This window comes from Pleuronectes platessa, chromosome 10 (assembly GCF_947347685.1).
Source record: "Pleuronectes platessa chromosome 10, fPlePla1.1, whole genome shotgun sequence".
Taxonomy (NCBI): Eukaryota; Metazoa; Chordata; class Actinopteri; order Pleuronectiformes; family Pleuronectidae; genus Pleuronectes; species Pleuronectes platessa.
The window spans coordinates 3,059,330-3,067,228 of record NC_070635.1 but is presented as its reverse complement, the minus strand read 5'-3'; positions in this window follow the sequence as shown (position 1 = coordinate 3,067,228).

Here is a 7,899-nt window from a genome sequence, read left to right as displayed (position 1 = left end):
ATATGAAAAATTCCAATAAGAGGTTATACTGTGATTAGGACGTATTAATATCTACATTATGTAACTCAGGTCATATCCTAATTTGATTATTTCTTATTTTGAATATGATGTTATTCAGGTTGAGCTGATCAGAACATGCTGTTTACATGGCGGTGCATTATTCACACTATTGTTTTAATCAGGTTATTATTGGAGTTTTGGGTGAATATGAAAATGTGTCTAAGTCCCATTAATATAAATTTACTGAATCCCTGTGACACTTGAACAGAGCAGAGACACATTTCATTGTATTTCTGATGACCCCTGGTTAATTGTGAAAATTGTAATTTAGACACTTAATAAGACACAATATTGACATACATATTTATTTTAATATTCAAGCTGTTAGAATTTTCTCCCCACGAGGCGTTTAAGCTCAAACAAATACTCCCCAAGTTATAATGAACATATTTCGGTGCTCCATGCTGACTTTGTTTTGACTGCAGTTCTCCCTGGTCGCCATGTGAGGGCAGCAGTGCACTTCAACCACATGATCCCATCATCCAAACCTTCTCTAGAATTAGAATCTGATTTCCCAAATCATATATAATCACTTATCTGCTCACATGACTGATTCTGGCCCATTTGCACATGAGAATGTTGACGTGATTGATCGATGTCCAACATGTTGATTTCATTACAATTATATAAACTGTTAAATCCTGAGCTGAGCTGAGTTACAGAAGGAAAAAAATGCAGAATTAGACATTTAACAGATACCTACTGGACGAGTATCCATCATTCTGTACAGATTCAAACAATCACTCAAAGAACTGGGCTCGTTTGTACTGAGGAGACGTTTTCCTCATTACACGCTGAACTCGGAAAAACAAGAACAACAGAGAACAGAAGAAAAACAGAGGAAGAAAAAAAAAAGATGCAATTATGGAGAAAAAACAAGTCTTTGGTTCTTCGCCCACAGAAAATCAGTCATGAAATTAGTCACTGGGCGAGTTTACACGAGCAGCAACGTGACGTGTTCCCACTCGGCTCTGAAACCAGTGGGGTTGTGTGAGTGATTGTTGCTGCTGCGGTTGTGTGTTTACACTGCACTTATCAGATATCACTTATCCCAAACACAAAGCTGTTGCCGCTGTCAGGAAAATAAACTGCAACCTTCCGCTGCACCAGAGGCCTTTTTCCTGCCCAGTGTTCAGAAGCATAACAAAGTTTCTGTGTTTTTCTGTTTTTACTGTCGTCAGCAGATTAACAGAGATGTGAAGATTTCAGGAGGATTAACAGCAGTTAAAGAAAGTCGACCTTTTTCCACCTTCACCTGTCTCCATGGGGTTAGAGTTATCTGAAGACAGGTCACTTTCCTCGTGCCTGATCAGCAGCATCGTTCCAGAGGTGGAGACTTTGCCTCCTGCATACGTTCAGCTCCTGAGCGACACCCGGTGAGATGTCTCCTCCACGTGTGACCTCCAGGGGTAAAGAGGAGGAGACAGTTTCCACGTGGACACACCACAGCAGTTTGGGTTTCATAAGCTCCGGTGGTTTATCTCTGTGCGGCTGATGCTTATCCACACGGCTCTTCAGCGGCTCACACCTCCACCTGCACGGCTGTAGATTGTCAGTTATTGTACTTATGGGTCTAGTCCCGGGAATTATGTGCCATCAGAAGGCAAAGAAGAGCTTAAGATGAATAGATGGTTTGAGGGATAAAAGAAAACTGAATGGATTTCCACATAATTTGGTGAAAGGCTGCAAAATGGGCCCGAGAAAGAACTTTTTAAATTTTGGATCCGGACAAAGGAACAGATCAAAGGAATTGATTTCGTTAACGTTGTGAGATAAAGGAAGATTTTTGACATTTTCACAATTTCCCCGGGGATAAAGAAATCAGGCATATTTAGGAGACTCATATCTTTTCACTGGTCACATGTGGTCTGCAGTGGAAATGGAAACGACTGGAATTCAATCCCATGTCAAATGACTGCGAAATCGACATTAAGGTGAATATGTGATGTCAAATTAATAAATCAATCAACCTCTCCTGCAACTTTCACACAAGGTGGTGAAGCTCAAATGCTTCACAGTCGACTGATGAGCAGCAAATACGACAAAAACTAATAAAAACGACATTGAAATACAAGAGACTATATTTTCAAAGCTATAATAACAATTAAAAACGATGGAAACGTTAGAATAAATCGAAGAAAGCCTCACACGCTGATAATAACTCTTCCACCAGGTAAATCAACATGTTCACATTATGTATCATGGATCATTTAATGCACACTTTCATCTCAAGTGCCACGAGGGTGATTCTGTACATTCTGAGAGCTGGTGGCCCCACTGGGAATAGAAGCCTGAGCTGTGGGAGCTGTGGGAGCTTCACTGTGACTCTCCCTCGACTCCACTGACTGGAATAAGCTCAATAACCCTGAACACCAGATAAAATCCTCCTCTGAGCTCAGGTTTCTCCCTCCGCAGCTTCAGGAAGGTTTTATTAACAGATTATCATCTCCTATCTGCAGCGGCTCCTTTCACCGATACTTCACCTTCATGTGCCTCAAATTACATTCATGTCTTCCACTGTGATGCTGGTTTGGTTCCTTTGGGGGGGGGGGGGGGGGAAATGGAGCAGAGCGAGTATTTATACCTCGATACAAAGCTGATATATGAACTAGACAATGTCATGGAGGCTCTGGTTTTTACTGGCTCGCCATCCTTGAAATTTACAGCAGCTCTCCGGATAGGCTCGTACGTGGCCGGTCTCACACACACACAGACACACACACACACACACACACACACACACCCAGACACACGCACACACATAGACACGTACACTGGGTGTTTATAGCTCCGTGTTATTCACCAGGGTCAAAGTGTCCGTCTCACTTGACTGACATCTGTTGAAGCCAATAATTAATGGCTCCATAATTGATGTGGCCATCATTTGGGGGGGGGGGGGGGGGGGATGACAGGGAGGTGAGGTCAGTGTGTAACGCATGCTAATGAGGGGTCACCACCGAACCACCTCTCCTCAGAAACGGTTTCCTGACGGCTGCCTCCATGACGGTAGGATACTATTATTTAAGCAGAATTAAAAATCAAGAACTGAAAACTATGAAATAAACTTTTATATTATTTGTGCGTTTAGGCTTTTTGTTGATATGACTTTTGTGTTTATTTGTAGGTAAGAAAAGTGCTGTCATTGGTTGAGATGTACTAGTATTTACAAGCTACTTTTACTAACACGTATTCAATGAACCCTCGACACGATTAAAACAGCATCAAGTCTTTTTTGATTTAACCATCAGCATTAACAGTTAGAGTTAAACTTTAGTTAGTTTAGTTAGACATTTAGACTCTGGGCAGCTGTGGCACAGGAGGTACAGCGGGTTGTTCACTGATCAATGGTGGTTTGATTCCTGGCTCGTCCAGTCCCAATGCCCAAGTGCCCTTGGGCAAGGCACTGAACCGCACATTACTCCTGACGAGTGTGAAGGAGGCGCGTGGTGGATAGACAAAGTGTTAGATGGCTGTGTTGTCATAAGACTGGAGAAATGATTAACATTTACTTGTTTGGGACAGTTTGACTTTTTGGAAATACATTTTTAATACATCTGATAAATCTAAAGCTGCATTTAAAACCCTTCTAGCTGCCGTTTCTGTTCAGATTCAATAAAAATGTACGTGAGTGAGAAAAATGCTGATATTCTTACTTTATTCCTCCTGATATCAACTCGTTGTGATATAGGCTACAGGCTATATTTCATAAACTGAGTGGTATCAGTCTGAAGGCCAGAATGTGAATAAATATATTTCCCAAAATCTCCAACAGTCTTTGGACTTCATGGCTCAGACGCTCTACCTCTGCTCTTACGTTCCTCCTCCTCCTCATGTTTTGTTCATGTCCTACAAACAGCATCAGAACCAAAGAGGAGACGAGCAGATACTTTTCTGTGTCAGCTGCGTCTGCTGAGTCACAGCAGCAGCAGCAGAAGGACACGCCGTCTATATTCATGAGACACAGCTGTCGGACAAGTCCTCGACCTGTTTTGGGATTTGAACTCAGACTGTTCCTGTTCCCATGGTCCTGAGTTTACAAGAGGGAGAAGCGAGCCAGTGTGTGACAGAGAGACTCTTCTCTACCTGCAGGTTATTGAAGAGTCTCTGAAAATCACCTCTGTAGATTGTGATTTACATATTATTAACCCCTTGTGGACGAATGTCGCGAATTCGCCTCAAACCCCATTCCGGTCTTAATGCCGCCGAGGTGACGATTGTGCCTGATGGTGCAAATACTACACATACCAAGGAAGGAATTGGAAGCACTCTGCCACCATCTAGTGGTCGGAGTGGAAAATATATACAAGCCCTTTGGGACTGTGCAGCAAAGTTATTTTGAGGTATTAAGCTGTATTTGAAATACTGTGATGATGGAACAGCAATGATTGTACAGAAACATATGTTGTTATTCAATTTCAATCAAAAGCAGCATCAATATAATAATCTACATACATAGAGACTGGAAAATGTGTTAAATTAAGGTTATGCCCCACTATGCCTAATGTCGCTAATTAGCCTCATACCTTAATTTCATATCTATTGTATATGATATATTGAAATGAACAATCTCCAATTAATTAAGCATTTGTATGACAGCCAAAAACACAAATAATATTTTTTTTATATAATTGGAAATTAATTCAGGCATTAAGGGGTTAAAAAAAGTCTGGAGACAGAGAAACACGGAGCATCAGTTCAGTTTAGAATGAAGTCTTTATGTATTTATGACAGCATATTGAAATTGTGATGAATTGTATTATTTGATTTACACTTAAGTTGACTGCTGGAGGTTCAGAAGCATCTCATGTCTACCTGACCCCCGTCTGAACCCCACAGGTGATGATGTCTCCTGATCTCCATGGGGCAGTGGAGTGGAAATCTCTTCTTGCAGAGACGCTGGAGGTCAGTGAGAGTTTGTGGGAGCCGAGAGAAACTCAACGACGTTGTCGCTGCAACACTTCAGCACGTGTGATTTTTATGTCAGTGTGAACAGCAAACGTTTGATACCAGTTTTTGATTTTACAACAGATGCTAAAACGTGATCTTTCTGCACGTGACGAACAGATCGAGGTTTAAACAGTTCCCTCTCAGGATGAAGGTGAGAACGATAAGAAACTGAATTCATACTTTGCCTATTTTTTCGCAGCTTCCTGTATCCTCTGCATGTTTGTCGTTGTTACACACTCTTGACTCTTCACTGCCCTCTAGTGGCTGTAGGGATGCGTGACGTGGGCAGTGATGGTTTCATCGTAACAGAGGCAGAAAGGAGACTTTTTAAAAGGCAGCTGAGTACAAGTGAAAAGTAGCCGTCAATAAATCTGATTAAGTGAAGAACAGATACATTAAAAAAAATACAGTAAATGGAATTTACTACATCCCACTTGAAATCAACAGCTCACCATAACAAAGCATCTCATGAAATATAAATTAGATCAATAGGTTTTAACTGCATCTCTATGACTGCATTGCACACACTGCTACTTAGTGCACGAGTGTGTGTGTGTGTGTGTGTGTGTGTGTGTAGATGTACGTGCACAGCTGTGTGGACACTGTGTGTATCTGTGTGTACTTAAAGTCTGCAACCTTTCACTCTGAACTTACTTCGGTCCTCGGTGACTCACTTGAGAAACTTGTAAAGGTGTTCTGAGAGCAGCGGGCGAGTAAACCTTTCAGTGACTCCCCCTGCAAACATTCCCTCTTTATCTTTCCTTACCGGAGCCTAAAAGCACTCTGCGAGGGGAAAAAACACACAAAACACACAAAACACACACACAGGACACTAAATCCAGGGCGCTCTCAGAGCTGGCGTCCTGTCAGAATCACGAGCGGGACCGTGTTTCAAAAAAACAATCCCTGCCCGGGAGCTTTCTGTGAAGCGTGGAGGTCCAGATGAGGTAAAAATGTCAAAGCTCTCAAATGGACTGGAATGTTAATTGAGGCATTTATCACAATGTTGAATCAAAGCTTCTTTTTTTTTCTTTACGTGGACACGGAGACGTGGACGCGAGCTGCCCGGACCTGCCAGGAATCCCCGGCGGGCCCTGTCAGCGTGGGGGGGGGGGTGTCTCACGCTGACAGGGCCTGAGCACCGAGGCCTTCAGGGGGTTTCTCTCTCCTCTCACAGACAAACTCCATATCACTAATGAAAAAGTTCTCTCTCGTTACTTGAGACAGAGAAGAACAGGATGATGGATCTGATGGAGGGAATTTGGCCGACGCACGCCTCGGCTGATCTGAGCCAAGCGGGGAGTCTGCGTATAATTCACCTCCCCTGTTAAGTAGATGAGCGGAAATGAAGAGCACATGGAGTCATCTCCTAATTGAATCCAATAACAAAGACTGTTGTGTTTCATTTCCAAGCTGCACTGTTAAAAACAGCTCAGCGTTTCACTCAGCGTGTTTATACGTGAAACCCTCATTTAAAAAAACGTATCTGTTTTAAGAAGCAGATGTGAACTTGCTCTTAAACGTCGCTGTGGGCTCGTAACCTCCGTGCAGCGGCTGTAACTTAGTTAACACCCATAAATAACTGAGAGGCCGTGTGTGGTTATTATTCTTTATGGGTTGAACCGCTTCGCCCATAACCAGGCACATCATAGGTTTGATGCTTTTTTATCCTGTTTCTCTTTTCTTCTACATCAACGCTCTTAAGAAAATGTCAGATTTTTTATTAGTTTTTTTTCACAGGAGCTGAAAATGTCACATAATTATAACTGGTGATGATCCGTGTCAACAGACGTGCAGGAGAAGAATAATTTTTATAGTTCAGGACCGTAATTGACTCGGCTCCTGTTGAAGGGGACATTCTTTCTAAGCTGCAACATTTTGTGTTTTTAAACATTTTCTTTAATTTTTGGAAAATAATTTGTTTGTTTGTGAAATTTGTGAAAAATCAGGATCTAGTGAATTTTACTGTGGTTTCGTGAGAGAACTGTTGTGTTTCAGATTCATGTTTTTGTTGTTTAAACTTGTTACGAAATCTTCTTGTGTTCAGATTTAGTATTTTTATTACTCCGCACCAAACGTACAAGTGACATTCACCATCAAGCTTCCTTCCTGTCTGTGTCTGTTTCCTACTCTACTTCCTGTCCCTGTCCGTGGCTGTGTCTTACTTTACTTCCTGTCCGTGTCTGTCTCTTAGTTTACTTCATGTCCCTGTCCGTGTCTGTCTCTTACTTTGCTTCCTGTCTGTGTCTGCTTCCTACTCTACTTCCTGTCTGTGTCTGTCTCTTACTTTACTTCCTGTCCGTGTCTGTCTCTTAGTTTACTTCCTGTCCCTGTCCGTGGCTGTGTCTTATTTTACTTCCTGTCCGTGTCTGTCTCTTAGTTTACTTCCTGTCCCTGTCTGTCTCTTAGTTTACTTCCTGTCTGTGTCCATGGCTGTGTCTTATTTTACTTCCTGTCCGTGTCTGTCTCTTAGTTTACTTCCTGTCCCTGTCTGTCTCTTAGTTTACTTCCTGTCCCTGTCCGTGGCTGTGTCTTATTTTACTTCCTGTCCCTGTCTGTCTCTTAGTTTACTTCCTGTCCCTGTCTGTCTCTTAGTTTACTTCCTGTCTGTGTCCATGGCTGTGTCTTACTTTACTTCCTGTCTGTGTCTGTCTCTTACTTTACTTCCTGTCCCTGTCCGTGGCTGTGTCCTACTTTACTTCCTGTCAATGTCTGTCTCTTAGTTTACTTCCTGTCCCTGTCTGTCTTAGTTTACTTCCTGTCCGTGTCTGCTTCCTACTTTACTTCCTATCTGTTTCTTACTTTATATTGAGTTTCTGTATCGTTCCTCACGCTCCTGCTTCAGTTTCACTGCTTCCTTCACATGTTGGATTATTTCCTGGTGTTTCAGTC